Source organism: Sylvia atricapilla, chromosome 10 (assembly GCF_009819655.1).
Source record: "Sylvia atricapilla isolate bSylAtr1 chromosome 10, bSylAtr1.pri, whole genome shotgun sequence".
NCBI lineage: Eukaryota > Metazoa > Chordata > Aves > Passeriformes > Sylviidae > Sylvia > Sylvia atricapilla.
In genome coordinates, this window is record NC_089149.1 from 10,227,269 (window position 1) to 10,243,075 (window position 15,807).

The following is a 15,807-nucleotide window of genomic DNA, read 5'->3' on the forward strand; positions in this document are numbered from 1 at the left end:
AAGGTGATGCTCAGAGCTCGGGGCCGGTTCCAGCCCCGTTCCCCCGCCCGCAGGTACCGGGAGCCGCTGCCGCCCGCCCTCCCCGAGCCGCGGCGCAGCGCATCCCCCTCCCGCCGTGCGGCCCTCCCGGCCCCGGCCCCGGCCCTTACATGGACAAATCTGCCTGCAGGGAAAGGCAGGAATTTGGGCCCTTGACGTCAGCCGCGGGCAGAGCGCGGCAGCCCGGCAGAGCGGGAGGCAGCGGCCGCCGCTTTCGCTTTTTGTTTCGGGGCCGTCCCGCCGAGCTCGGGGCCGCCGGCCGCCCCTCCCTGCGGCCCAGGGGAGGTAAGGGCCGGGGGGCGCGGACGGAGGGATGCGGAGAGGCGGCGGGAGCGGAGGGAAGGAGGGCGGGCGGGATGCGCGGGGCGGAGCGCGGGAGGAGCTGCCGGGGCCGCGGCGGGAGCGGAGCGGGGGTCCCCGGGCCCGGAGCGCGGGAGGGGCCCGGGGCAGCGGCGCGGGGCGCGGAAGGGGCCGCCGGGCGGAAGGAAGGGGCCGGCGGCGGGGCCGGGGGCGGGCGGTGCGGGGCGGTCCCGGTGCCGCCCCCGGCCCGCCCCCCGCCGCCTCCTCCCGCCGCCGCCGCCGCGCTCGCCTCCGCTGCCTCCTCCCCCGAGGTATTGTTGCAGATAATAACTTGCCCCCTTCCTCCCCCCACCCCCGTCCGCCCGCCGAGGCAGCTGTGCCACAGCTGGAGCCCCCGGCCGGGGCGGGGAGCGCTGCCGGCCTCCCGGGGGGGCCGCGCTGGCTCCTCCCTCCGCCCGGGGCGCCGCGGCCGCCGGAGGGGCCGTGCCCGGTGCGCCGCGGGCTCGGCCGCGGGGCGGGGTCAGCGCCGGGCCCGGGGCACGGGGAGCTCCCCCGGGCACGGGCGGCCCCGCGGCTCGGCTCCCGGCCGGTGTCGGCGGGCGGGCCGGGCCGGGCCCCTGGGCGGGCGGGCCGCTGCCGCAGGTGCACCTGGCCCGGGCGGGGGCTGCCGCCGCCCCGCCCCGCCGACCCCCGGCCGCGGCTCGTAGTAAATAATAAGTTGAGTAAAGCTCCGGCAGTTTGTTACATGTTGGGGGAGGTTCTGCCTTTCCCACCAGGTAAGGTCGGAAAAGTTTCCCGTACCCTGACGTCACCCACGGCTTTTTTTTTTTTTTTTTTTTAGCATAAGGATTCTTTTCTTTTGCCCTCCCCCTTTCTCGCTCTCCACTTTTGAGCAGGCAAACCTTACCCCTGCCGGTGCTCAGGAGCACTCCCCGCGCCCCGGGGCTGTGCTGGGAAGCGGCAGTGCTCCCGAGGAGGCGTTGATGAAGCAACTCATGCCTAATTGCTCTGCCGCCTGTATCTCGAGGTGCAGCTTGGCCCTGCCGGGGAAACAAACGAGAGCTGAATTCTCCTGCTTTGTTTTGATTATTTTTTGTTTATTTCTTTTTCCCTCCACCTGTAGGAATTGGCTTTTTAGCCCAGTTGTGTTGTTCTTGGGTCAGTTTCCTGTCTATTCCTTTCTGTTTTGCTAGGGAATTGGTACACAAAAGTTTAAGGAGCTTGCAGGAGCCATCAAACCTGCTGGTGTGTCTCCCTGCACATCTACAACACCTTGGTCCCTCTGCACGAAGGGGTTTTGACCCATGCAAAAAAGGAAGGTCTCACATAGAAGCCACAAGTGTTTTTGAACACATTTCAAGATTTCTTTGCTCCTATGAAGTTATTTACCTGTAGAGTTTGTGCTTGTACATTCCAGGAATGATTTCTGGGAGAAGATCTGAGAGACTGGGGAGTGCCTGGGAGCTGGGTGATACAGCAGGTACTGGCTTACCAAGTAATTGGAGAAATTGGATATTAGGAAAGTATGGGAACAGGCAGAGCTGGAGAAGAGGACACAGCATTTCATCTCTGTGTTAATAGTATGGCTGTGTTCTTGCTGAAAAATGTTGACTGCTGTCCTGTGGGCAGCTCAGCCTGCTGTGCATGCAGCAGCACAGTTTAGGGATGTGGGAGACTTTCTAATTATCCCCACCCTTGCTGAAGTGGGACTGGCCACACAAGGCTAAATAATACTCTGGGATTTCCCTCGGGAAATATGTGCATCCGTGGATAAAGATTTATTGTTGGAAACTCTTCTCTGCCTGTTGGCTTGGTCTCTCTCCCCCTGACCACCCCATGACCTTACAGCCTATTGCTCCTAAATTTATTAGCTGTCTTATTCCCCTATTTAAGTTGTTTGGCCTTTGTTGGAGGGTTTTTCCCTGCAGGATGGGCCATCAGCAGCTCATGGTGTGGGTGGCAGCCGCAGAGCCACCTGTCAGCAATCTCCTACCTTCCCTGTTAAATCCTGCCTGTAATTTTGTCATGATGCAGGTGCTGCTCAATGGGCCCTTCAGGCCTGTTGCCTTTGTTACATCGATGGTTTTCCTTTAATGGTTTTATTTAGGTTTTCTTTTTCCACCTGGCTCAGCTTGTGTAGGCTGGGTAAAACTGCCCGATCAGGGACACCTGGGTCCAGCACAGCAGCAGCAGTAAGATGCCATCAGTTTATGGTTCTGTAGAGAGATGCCGTGTAGTGGGCAGAAGAGCTGCTTCCCAAAAGTCGCTCCTGGCCTGTGTGTTGTGTGGCCGTGGGCACACTGGCTGTGTGTGTCCCATGTTGCCAGCAGTCCTGGTTGGTGCCATGCCGCCCTTGTGCTGTCTGGGGAAGCTCCTGGGTGCAAATGAAGGACACATCCAGGAAAATGAAGGTAAAACCGTCTCATTAAAGCTTCTGTAGGTGCAGCCCCAAGCTGCTCTGAATTGCTGATATTCTGTCTCCACGGTGCCTGGGTCAGTGGGAATTACTGCTTTTCTCATTGAACAGCTGTCTGCCTTGCCCGCCCTGGTTGCCTGGTGTGGTTGGTACTGGCAGGGCAGAGATGCTGGTATGCAGCTGGGAGAGAAACTCCAATTGCTGTCATACAGAAGTGACATTTTTACCTTTGGAACGTGTTTGGAGATCAGCCTGGGTGTCAGGGCAGGATGCTGGTGAGCATACCCATCTCAGTGTGGGTTCCAGCTCTATGAATCTATTCTCTTATTCGTGTTTGGTGGAGAGTCACCCAGCTTTAGGGGATAAAAGTATTGAATAAGGTTATCTGTGATGTGCTATTGTAAAACCAGGAAAAACTGGCAAAAGCCTGGCTTTAGACTGGCTAGTCACAAGTGATTTTTTGATTTTAGGAATCATGGTTAGTTTACCTGACTTGTCTCCTGGAAATTTGCAGAGTACCTTGTGTTTCCAAGTTGCATTCCTCTGAGAATCACCTTCAGCTGTGTTGTGTTAGTGAGGTAATGGGCACAGTGAGGAACTCGTGCAGTGTAATTCAAGCTTTCAAGCAGTGTAATGGCAGATTCAGGTGTGTGTCCCTTGCTAAAGCACTTGTTTCTTGAGGATGTTCAGGGATGAAGCTCCAGAGCTGGATTAGTGAGTTTTGCAAGGTACGTAATAGTGTTGGCTGCAGTCTCAGTGGAGCGGGAGCCCTTTTACATATATTATCATCAGTATGTATTTTTAGTTATAACTCTTACTGAGAATTATGGTGGGGGGGTTTCATGCTCGGAGTGAAGACACTGTTCTGTTCTGAAGCCTGGCTGTTGGCTTGTTTGTTAAAATCACTGCTTGTGTCCACCTGCCTTACTATAAATCTTAGGTGATACCCTTGTGATGAGTCAAACTTCGTGTATGCAGTTTTGGAGAGGGGTAGGAAGAATGATTGGGAGCGGGAAAACCTGAGGGGGTTCTACCAGCAGTATGGGATCACCCTTATTAAAAGGACACGTGTTACAAAGGCCTCAGAGAAACAGTGAGTGCTGTGGAAAAGGGATGTCTATTCCTTTGTGCAAGTGAAAATGAAGGTGAATGTGGTGGATTCAAAACGAAGAAAGTGCTTTTCAGTGTTAGTAGTTGTGGCATTTATCATGCAGAATGTTGCTGAGAACAGGAGTTTAGCCAAGTCTGAAAAGAAGATAGGAGGGTTGTATGAGTATCAGGTACATTCATATTGTACCAGCCCCTGGTGGTGCCCATTGTGTCATAAACATGTAATTGGAAAGAAGCAACAGTTTCATGTAGGTTTCCATGAAGCGTCTCTGGCTGACAGTACGTAGATACAGACAGAGAAAAGCAGCTTGAGTGGATGACAAATTGTTGCAAGAACACAGTTTCCGTGTGTCTGTGGAAAAAATACCCTTGGGGTGCCCGCAGTGGTTTCTCTATTGCTCTGCCCATGGTGGTTGTGTGAACCATACGTCTTCAGTGGCATTTTGTTGCTCCTCAGGCTTCTGAAAGCCTGACCCACACAGCTCTGCCTTTTTCTTACTGAGCTCTTCTCTCCCTGATGTGGCTTTGAGAAACACTTGCACACTGTGTTCTGGCTGTCCCCAGATGCTGGGTTTCACCTTTAACTGATTGTCCAGGCTCTGGTGTGCTTTGTGACAGTCCTGCTAAGGTGGAGCTGAGTCCCTGAGAATGCATGGAGAGGTTTTAAAGATGGCATCAGGGTGATGAAGAAATATACACTGGCCAAGAGTAGGTCCCTTCCAAATCAGGATATTCTATGATTTTTTAGGTATGCGTATGCTTTTGAGGCACTTTGTTTTAGATGGAGAGAAACCTTCACGGAAGTAAGATGAATATGAGGTCCATGTGACCCAGCAGAAGTTTGTGATTCATCGTCTGTGTTTGCTGTGTGCACACTGTGAATGTGACAGTGATGCTTGTGTCTGCAAGACGTCCTACACAGCCAGTCTTTTCACCTTAGTAGCTTCCTCATCTCCCTTTGCTCTTACTCTCACAGCAGTGTAATTCTGTAAAAAGCTAGAGATTACTGCAATTGCAGCCAGAACAGAGGAGGAAGGAGCAAAGGAGATGGAAACCATAAGTTATGAAAGGATGTGGGTTATCTGATGCACAGATTCACAAGGAACAATGCCTTTAAAGAGTGTGGGTTATACATAGGAAAATACTTGAAACAACTTTGCAGGCAAGGGTTCCAGAGGAGGGATTGGAGAGAAGATCTTGTGTTTGGTGTCCATGTGTGCATTGGGGTGCTGGAGGAGAGCATCAGTAAAGTTTGAAGAACTCAGTGTTTTCCTCTTTCTGATTTAGGAAGCTCATTGTTTTGCAAAATAGAAACAAACAGAGAAAAGAAAACAACAAATCAAACCGAAAACCACAGACCAGAAAAACCCCCCACAAAACATTAAAGCTTTTGAGAGCTTTTTGCCTGCCTGAGAAGCAGAGTTGGTTCTTTTCATTCATCCTGCTCATGGGCATGGCAGGCCATGTAGGGCTGGTGATGTTTTCCAGTCCAAACATGAAAAAACTGAAACCTGTTACCCACACTTAATCATTGCAATTAAGGTTATTGGTAGAGACAGCTCAGTGGAGATTCTGTTTTGATCTCCAAGAGCTGGTTTTGATCAGGTTCTGAGCAGTTGCAAGAGCTGGCATGGAAATGATCATTTTTAAGACACTGTCAGCAAGTCTCTGTCATTTTAGACTGTCAGTATCTGTTGTTGGGATCTGTGGGTGACAGTGACACACACGTGTGAGTCAGAAGAACTTCCAAACTATCACAATATGCTCAGGGAAGGAAAACAAACATCGGTGGAGTTGTGGGCTGCTGATAACCTTTTCTTAGTCATAAGCTTTTGAGTGTTACAGACTGTTAGGATGTTTTCTGTTGCCATTGATGGCATAAGGGAACCTTGGAATACTGTGATTCCTCAGCAAACTCATAAATTACTTAGGTTAGTTTTGGGGCAGGGAGGGATGCATGAGGGTCTCTGGCTTATGCCAGTTTCATTGCTAGGTAATAGCCTATCAAGCCTCAGATTTGCAGATCTGGCTGGGAGGGATCCTGTTTTGTGTCTAAGAGAGTTGATGCACATGAGCACCCTCTAAGTAGGTGCCATTCAGCTCTTGGCTGGCTTCCTCCCCCTGCTTCTGCTGCTCACTGATGCTTCAAGGCAGGAAAATTTCCACCAAATCTTGGATGATTGTGCTGCCAGTGGAAATAGTTAGTTGAGATTTAATATGGTCATTATCTTTAGGTAATAAAATATCAGCTAACTTGCCATAACTATCTTGTTTAATGTCTATTAAAAGCCCCACATACTTCACTCACTGGGTGAAATTTAATAGAAGTTCATCTAAGCATTTACTGCTTATTTAATTTAAAAATAAGTTGATCTCCATGACTGGAGTAACAGGCACTAAGGATTTAATTAACATTTAGCAAACTGCCCTGTTAGCTCTGAATTGCACAGTCAGGTCTTGTTTATGCATCAATTTGTAACTACCTTCTCCTTTTTTTTAATTTTTTATTTGTTTTGGCCAGTTGATCTCATTGTGGGGAGCTGCAGTCATCTTCTGTTCTCCCTCTGCTCATCATCTCTTCTCCCATGGAGAGCCTGTGTCAGGGCTGTGGGGCTGAGGGCTGGAATACTGCTGAGAAACCAGGACCCAGCTGCCCAACGGTGAGACCAGCCCAGACAGCTGGGCAAAGGCAGGGAGGATAGAGGAGACTCAATGGACAGGTTGTCCCACAGGCCTTGAAAAAGGATTTGTGGAGCCCCATGGGATGGCTGGGGTTGCGCTGTGTGGTGGGGTAGAAATTGTCCAGCTTCAAATCTTACCTTAAATTTGGCTCTGTTATGTTTAAGTATCTGCTGTAGGGCTTTTTCAGTGGTGTGGCTACTGCATGGAATTCAGGTTTCTGAGGTTTGCTTTCTTGGACAGTGAATGTTGGGGTGTTGTTACAGGTGACTTGTGGGTGGTTCTGCTGCAGTGGCTGTGGTGGTTGTACCCCACTGGGGTGTTTTCTGTGTCAGTAAGGTGCATGTGCATTTTCAGTGTACTGTGTGCACGTACCCTAAGGAGCTCTCTGTTTCAGCAGTTTATTACCTCACCTTAACAGATTTGAATTACTCCACTTAGTGAGGCATGAATGAAAGCACGGAGTCTCCCAGACAATGCAGGCAGCAGTGGCTGGTTTGGGAGAGTGATTGAATTAGCAGCTGATAAGTGGTTGTAGCTCCAGCTGCTGCATCATCACTGCCTCACTACGCTGGGTGTTAGTGAAATTCCTGTTCAAGCTCTTTGCTGAAGGACATTGGCTGGCTTGGATTTAACACACCTCGTTGTTTGAGATGGAGACTCGATTTGCTTATCGTGGGTTTGGGCAAATCTTGAGAGATACCTCAAAGTATTAGTGTGGCCGAGACAAGCCTGTTATCTGGATATCTTCAGAAAAAATGGATAGTGATTGTGGCAACCACGTGGTGAACCTGTAGTTAATTGCATCCCGTGAACTTTGTTAAGGAGTGGTGTTAAAGTTGCAAAGTCCAGGTGCTCCAAAGCTATGAAACGCCAGAATGAAGGTCGTTGAAACCTTAATTTCAGCCTCCCCTGCAAGTAGGTATTATGATATAGCCACTTAATTGCCAGAGCACGTACTCTTTGTTTGTCCAGAATGGAAGGTGATACTTAATGAGCATCTATTCAGTTGCTTTTCTCTTTGTGCAGTGTATGACCCCAAGCCTTTTTACCACGTACTGTTCAAACTTGAACAAAATGAAGAGTTATTAATTTTCTTTTGTGCTTTTCTGGAGTGCTCTTTGCTCTTTCATTGGAACACTTTGGAAGTTGGAGGAACTATTTATGTAGTGTGAAGGAGAATTATTTTCGCCATTTTGCTGATGGGACACTGAGGCTTGGAGAGGCGTGAAACTAGCTGTCTCACATCACCCTTGACACTGAAATCGTTGAATAAAAAAGGGGTTAGACCAGGGTTGTTCTTTTAAGTGTGCAGTCATAACTGATAATAAAGCAAAGAAATGGTTGGAAAGAATTGTTTGTAATTACAGACTGAAGTTAACATCCTTTCTGTTAAACTCTGGAGATTACTCTGAACTGTTCCTTGCACTAATGCTTATCTTTTCCATATTTCCTGCTGTACCTGTGTCCTATGCATTATCATCATAATCCTTGAGGGGGGGGCAAAGCCTATACTTACCTTGCATGAGCATTAATATGCCTAGATTAATGTGGAAGCTGGTCTTTGCCTCTGGCATTTGGAGGCTAGAGCAGCTTAATGCTGTTGGAACTGACATGTTGTGGTGAGAAGGTCCAGAAATGAGCCACAAAGATGGTTAAGGTCCAGGTGGTATTTATGTATAAAAACATACTTCAAGGAGTAGAAGTAATTAGGACTTCACATCATCTGCTCAACGCTTCCTCAGTCAGTTCTTTTCCCAGGTACACTGTGACTGACATTTTTCAGGCTAGTTGAAGCTTCTTTTAAAGCTTATTCATCACTTCTGATCCTGCAGGCTGTTTCTTTGGAGAATAAGAATTATGCCTTCCTTAGCACAGTTTCACTTTGGTGCTTTTTCAGAAAATCCATTTCTTTTTTGAGCTCCTTGGGATGCAGAGCTGAGCTTGGAAAACACAGTGTTGCATCTTTGCCATTTAAGGAGGTCTTGGTGAACCTTCTGCGTAGTAAGTTTGAAATTCAACTGTGTGAGTAATCCAGCTGAACTCTGCAGCTACTTGTGTGCCTGAAGATAAGTGAGTGTTTTAGCAAACACAGTTGGGTACTGTCCTGTACCCAAATCCTAACCTGTTCCCAAGGCAAATGGATAGGGAGCCAACGAAGTGCAGAAGGGTTAATGTTACTGGGGCGGTGTCAGGCTTTTTTCCTACTGTAGCATGCAGAGTGACCAGAGCGTCACTGCAGCGAAGAGTTTGCCTTATACAGGGCAGGAGATCCTGTTGAGAGTGGTGCAGACATTTGTAGACTTTTAACAGGGGGCATTAAATAAAGGACTGTGGGGCAGAAGTGTAATTTGGAAGTTAGGAATGATGCCTTGGATCACTGCATTGCTGCAGGAATTAGTGCAGAGTTCTTGGCATGTAGGGCCTCTTTGAGTGTCTCCTTCTGCATCTGAGATTTGGGAATGTGGCCAGAGCAGCAGGTGAACTTAAAACAATATAAAGGAGCATGTCTTTCCAAGGCACTCTCCCCACCTAGGTCCTCGAAATGTCTGGGTGAAACGATGGCAGCTCACAGAGTGCCTCCTTCCATGGCTTGGCACAGTGTGCTTTGCTCTGTTGCGTGGGAGAACTGTGAACTTGGGGTGTGTGGAGGCTGGGGAAGTTAGTTGAGAAATTTTTGAAGACTATGTCATAGCCTGGGAGAAGGAGCTATAAGAGCAGTGCTCTTTGCATTACTACACACAAGGATCCCTGCAGGGTGTGTTCATTTATAAGTCATTCTGGATGAAGTTAGTTACTCCATGCCCTCGTTGCACACACAGCCTACAGGCAGTGTGTTGTGGGCACTGTTCCTACAGCTGGGTATTGAATGTCTCTGAGGATGCAGGGGATGTGGCTTGATACCACCTCACCTTTGCACTGCTAAAGTGTATTGCTTTTTGGTGCTCTGCCCTGGGATAGGATAGAGAGGATTGCTTCAGTGTGTTACAGTGATCATCTGTGCTGCTTGTCCCCCCCGAGTCTGGGGTCAGGCCCCTCTCTGGGCTCTTGTACTCAAATCCACATCACCCTGCTTCGCTGGACACCATGGCCCAAGCCTCCAATCTGTATTCATTTGCACACCTGAGGGGCTGTGTTAGGTCTTGGGTCGTGCTGTCAAGTGCCAGAAGTCCAAGTGACAGTGATCTGCTCCAGCTTTGCTGGCTTCAGGGCAGCTGTCTGCCTGTGTTGGCTGTTCCCTGTCCCGTGGAGTGCAGTGAGCCATGAGCAACCTGATGGGTTTTTGCAACAACTCTTCATAAATTTCTTGTTTCTCAGGTGTTTTGATTCATGTCTGATTAAGGGTGTGCCCACTTTCATGGGTGGAGCTGGATGTGCAAAGGTAGCTGTGTTATCAGAAAGTCACTGGCTCATCTCATTTAGTTTCAATTCCCTTGGTAGAGGCACCTGCTAGAGTGGGAATATATTTTGTGTGTTTTAGTTGTGCAAATTCTACCTGATGTAGAATGAAAGTGATTCCAGATGCTTTTGATCTCCAGAAAGATGAGACATATCCATCTAATGAAAGACATGAGTAATTCTGGGTATGGTGTTGGTATACTCCTGGATTTCTTTTGTCCTTTGTTTTTTTGCTTCCACATCCCATAGCCAACATTTTCTTGTTCTGTCTGCATCTCCAGATTTGACCAGTAGCATCCTGGGCTGTGCCTGGTGCATGTTTTGCTACCTGAAGGAGAGTTGTGAGTCTGGCAAACAGTGTGCATCAAATTCCAGTGAATCCAAGCACAGAGCACAGGCTGCATCCATCAAGTGATGTTGTGGTCTGAGGAGGTCCTGCCCTGGGAGATGAAAATTAGGAATGGTGAGAGGAGAGCTGAATGATTGACTTGCAAACATTGTGACTGATTATGAGCAAAGATCAAAAAGATGTAAAAAGTGTTTGTTAGCAGACTGTGACTAAGATAAAGACCTGATAATATTGAAATGTGTGGAGTAAAGGCAAGCAGTAGCTTCTGACAGAGTGAAGCTGTACATGTAGGACTTGCAACTTGGTGCAAAGCAATTCTGGGTCGTGGGAACATACGGCTGCTGTGGCTCTGCCACTGCAAGGCATTGCCACTTATGTGTCTTTAACAAATGTGCATGGTTCAATCTGGAACCTACCTGGGTTCTTCCTGGGGAGTTTATCTTCCCCCACGGCTGTTTATCGCTGCAGTTTCTGCACTGTGCATACTCACGGTCTCATTCCTCAGCCCTTACTCACAGGAGGCCTCTGTGTGAGGGAGAGACACCCAAGAGAAACATGAAACTTGTGAAGTCCCTTGCCACGAGGAATTTTGGTGGCTGATCAGCTGCAGCTGGGTGTTTGGGAGCCTGCTGGAGGTCTGTGGGCTGAGTGTGATCTGCAGCACTCCACAGTGTAGGATGGAGCTTGGGGGAAAGTGGTTTTCCCCTGCAAAGGGCAACCCCCATCTGAGGGCTCCTGGTAGAGCTGCACTGGCCCAGCCTGTCAGCAAAAGTCAGTTGTGCATTTGGATGGGATAAAGTGGAGGAGAGGAGCAATATGACTCACTGAAGTTATCAGCGACCAGAAGTGGGCTGCAGGTTATAGGGGACACCTCATGCCTCCGTCCTAAAACAGTGAAATGTGTCAAGGGAGATAGAGCCGTATGTGCAAATACAGTGTGTGGGTTTGGGTTTTGGTCCAGCATTCACATCCATAAATAGGCCAGTCCCTTCCTTATGCTAGCGTTTGTGTGCACTTTTCAAACATGAACCAGCTAATCCCAACAGATGTTTGGCAGCCTGCAGAGCCCATAAGGAAGTTAAATATCATTGCACTTTGCTAGAGAGATGCCCAGGATTCCAGTAACACCTGCTGGAAGATCCTATTGGAGCTGTGTGTGTTGGTGGCTGTGTGGGCTCAGCTCTGCAGGGCACCTGCTGCCATTGCCTCAGGCTGTTCTGCTACAGTGTGTGAGGGCTGGGCTGGGCTTCCATTGACATCAAAGACACAACTTCCTTTAGTTTGTGAGGGCGAATGGGATTTAGCACTGTGTTTATACACTCCCACTTTAATAAAGCTTAGTTGAAAGGAGGGAGCTGTGGATTTTGTCTGCTGCCTGCCTTTGTCCATGTGCTGATGTGCCCACCTGTGTGTGAAGCCGTGATGCTCCTGGTTGGCCTGTATCCTTTACTTGCATCCCTCTCTTTTCCCAAATGTCAACATTTAGTTGCAAGCTTTAACACCTCTGAGGACAGGAAAGTGGTGATTTATTCTGGAGTGGTCTCTGGACTCTCCAGTTTGTGATTCAAGAAAGACTGAGGATCATATTAATTTCTCCTGACGTCTATTTTGTGCTCTGGCTGGGTGGCTATCCTGATTTTTGAGGCAGAGTTATAATTATAAGGCTGCTAAGTGAAGTGCTTGGGGCAGTAGGATAGTTCTGGATTACTAACAAAAAAAGAACTTTCTTTAGGTGTTTCCCCACTCAGTTCTTCATCCGTCTCCATGAAATATGAATGGTGGCAAAAATACCTGTTTGTGGTTAAAGCTTTCTGGAGTCTCCTCAGGGCACAGACCCCACCGGTTTTTGCCATTCAGCGCCTCAAGGACAAGTCTTGGGTGTCTTCTGCAATGACAGGGGCTGTGGGCTGCTTGTGCTGTCCCTCACTGCTCTGAACCTGCTGCAGTTGCTTCGCTGCACAAGTGTGTGCATCTGACTCTAGCCCTTGCTGCCAGCAGCTGCTGCCCAGCCTTTTTGTCTGCATTAGTTTAATTGAGTGAGGAGCTTGCAGGAGAAGCTATTCATTCCCCTGGTAACTGTGCTTGACAATCAGAAGTTATTCTGGGGGTGAAGGACTGGTACAGGTTTGTTTTCGTCGGTTGAGGATCCATAACCCCTAATAGTTTCTTACTCATAGGAACTGAGTGGACTTGGTTTGCTGCTAATTAAAAGCCAAAAGGGTGCGTAGTCTTTTCCAAAATAATTACCATCTTTGGTGAACAGAACAAAACTGTGCTGACTTCCTATTTGTTTCCAAACCCCTTGCTTGAGCCGTGTTACTTTGCACTGGCCCTGACACATGGGAGGGCCCCATTAGGGCCAGCAGCTCCTTCCTGGTGCACAGGGAATTTGTGCTTGAATCCTTTGTCTGCTGTTGCACCAAAGGGGAAGCACAGGGTTGTTAAAAATGTTATGAAGCTAATAATTACATTTGGGATCGAGGATGTGTTTTCTTGGTGGGAAGCCATTAAAGGTGATAGAAAGGAGTGTGTGTACCCTGTGTGCCAGAGTGTGTTTTTATCTTGGCTTTTTATGAGCTAAAAACCAGCAAAAAAAAGAAAAAGGTTTTGAATGTGTGTGTGTGCTCAGTACCAGGAACCCCAGTTCCTAGATAGTTTAGTTTCTATCAGTAATTGGTTTCAGATATACATTAACTTTGATTTGTGTGTTGAGTTGGGCCTGCTATTACAGTAGAAGATGCCCTCTTTTCCTTTCTGTTTGCCCAGCCTCTGCTTATGTCAAATTTTTGCCTCGACAGGACTGTACCTGCAGCAGAAGGGGGTCAGAGGGTCTTCTCCTTTTTTGGCTAGTTCTGAGTGTCTGTGCAAGTGTTTGTGCTCCTTCTGTGCAAATTGGAAGGGTTGACTGATGTCACTGCTGGGTTGAGGGCTGAAAGATGTCCAGTCTGAAGTGGCTGGGCTCCCTGGAAGCAGGGCCTGGAGCTCTGCAACTGCTGTTTGCTCTGTGTGTGAAAAGCAGAAGCACCTCTCCAGCCTTGTATTTATCCTCACCATTACCTCATGATGGGGTTTGGGCCTCTGAGCACCAGCTGAGGAAGGAGGAATGACTCTCTGGGCAGCAGTCACTGGCTTAACATCCATCCTCTCATAGGAATGATACAAGGATGGGCAGGAATCTCTCAGGACTAGGTTCAGAGGCTGGGGCTGGGTCAGCTCCTTTCATAATGCTCTGGAAATGGATGTGTTTGACCTGCTGTAGAGGCCTGGTGATGGCAGCTGTGCCCTCTCATCTGCAATGCCCCCTTTTGCTTTCCACCCTGGGTACAAAAGTGAGTTGTGTTCACTTCTCACAGGGAGCATTCCCAAAATTGCCGTGCTCTGCTGTGGCATGTGCAGGGAGCAGCAAAGGGGCTGTATTTTCTTAATCTGCCTGTTGGATGAGGCAGTATCTGGCTGTGCCCTTAGCAACGGGTTTTTTAATGCAGATCAAGTCTCCTGTTTTAATTGACTAAGAAAAAAGAACTTGAAGAGGGTATGAACCGATGACCTTGAGATAAATAGTTTCTTATTGAGTTCCTGAGCCCCTAAGCCGCCCCCTCTTGTGAGAGTGTCGTGGTTTAATCAAAGGTCAGAGGCTTTGTTGCCTCTGAGTGCCTCAGAAAAAGAGGGTGACATGAGCGAGTTCTCCCCGGTCCTCTGTGACTGCAGTCATTTTTGGCCTGTCAAGTTCCCTTTGAGCTCGCTGTGCATGTCCTCTGTTCCTGGGTGATGGCTCTCTTGACCTTCAGTGGTCTCTGTGAATTCTGATAAAGACCTGGTGGTCAGGTCAGCAGTGTTTCTGGGGGCTGTAACTGTTTATATGGTGGCTGTGGGCAAATGGCTTTTGCAAGGCTGTTGTGAGCCCTGGCGTGCAGCACGCAGATTCACAGCCCTGATAGGACATAGCCTTTGCTTGCCAACTCTTCCCACACTGCTCCCACGCGTGTCTCCTGTTTCTAGGCTGAAGGCCAAGTGTGGTATCTCACACGCTGGTGTGTGGTCAGTCTTGGCATGTGCTGACTTGTGCTTTGCCACTGATGCCTAAGATGTTGCAGTTGCTCACGAAGGTCCCCCGTCATTTTATTCTGTGTTTCATTTTTGGGTGGTGACCAGGCATATGTCTGTACCTCTTGTGAGAGGAGCACTATCAGTTTGTCTTTCTGTCTCCTCTGCCTTCTGTTTTCCTGGCTAGAGTCACTAATGCTCTTTGAGTCTGCCTGATGGCTGTCATGGAGCTGGTCTTGCTTGCACATTGCTGACTTCCTTGATGCTGTGCCAATTCAGTCTTTGAAAATACTGTCTGGCAAGTCCTGGAGAGATCTCTGCCTCCAAAAGCTTCCACGGTTCCTTTCTGTTTTTCCTCTATCACTAAGTAAAAAATAAAAACACTTGGCTTGGTAACAAATGCTGGCTTCAAATGCTGGCAACAAAATTTCTGCTGACAAGCTTAGTATGGTAGGGTAGGAGTAGGTGAGGACAGGTGTGATGGTGGTGTTATGCTGTTAGGTGCTCCTGTGAATCACACAGCGAGACAGAAGAAGGCTGAAGAGACCTTTCCTGGTCTCGAGTGGTTTGTACCTTTGGTGTGATGTTGTGATCACACAGTGTAGCGAATGTTTGAAATGGTTAGAGCTGTGCTCTTCCGGAATACTGCGCTCAGGTGTAGCAGGTTGGAGGATATCACATGGCAAACCCTTGGAAGAACACAGAAAATTGGTAGCCAAGAAAACTCTGTGCTGAGAAACCATCAGGTACATGGGAAGAAGCGTGATCTCTTCTGTGAGCACCAGTGAGATCCAGTAAGGGTGCTGAGAGATGTGTAATTGCTAACTTTGCCACTTTGCAAACCATAAGCCTCTTTCTTTTCACTGAGAAACAGGAATGCAGACAAAGTGAATCAAATCATAGAGGTTCAGGGGTGTAATTTTGTAGTCATTGTTGGTGCTCTAGGCAAATAATAAAGGAAATGCATTGAAAGTCCAGTGTATTTACTTCTCCAGGCCAAGGTAAAATGCCATGGAAGTCTAAATCCTTTTGATCATCTATTTTTAAGGAGAGTAAAGATGTGACAAGACTTGCCCTTACTGTACTGAAAAGTTAAGCGATAAATCACAGTCTCCTTTTACAGGCAATTAATTAACCCCCCTTGGTGGGAGAATATTCCACAGAATTCTCATGTAAGTCTGTGTGTGCTGGTTCTCTTGCACAAGCTGGTGAAGTGATATCCAGGCTCTTCCACTTTCCCTTTGCTTGTGCCTAAGTCCCAGCTGGCAGGATGGAAACATATATAGGGCTGGGTGCCAGTCAACTGTGTGCTGTCCCCACCTCTGTCACTTTTTGGGGGAGAGCAAGTCCTTCTCTGACATGCAGGGGAAGTGTGTGGAGCTGTGTGTCATCCTGCAGGCAGATCACCAGGTTGCTGTGCTGTGGGACAGCATGTGCATGGTCCTGCTGAGCTGGGGCATTGGGATTGCCT

At 48.6% G+C, this 15,807-nt stretch overlaps 1 protein-coding gene across 3 annotated transcripts in view; it reads left to right on the top strand.

Moving 5' to 3' along the window:
- The first annotated feature begins 214 nt into the window (after positions 1–214).
- The window catches only part of LPP (LIM domain containing preferred translocation partner in lipoma), a 318,669-nt gene continuing 303,076 nt past the window's right edge, over positions 215–15,807 (top strand). For 2 of the 3 annotated variants that reach the window (XM_066325945.1, XM_066325948.1), the window contains exon 1: positions 593–650. The gene's annotated coding sequence lies outside the window, so the exon portion shown is untranslated. Of the gene's footprint in view, positions 325–592; positions 651–15,807 lie in introns of those variants that run through there. The other variant, XM_066325946.1, reaches the window with a different exon arrangement.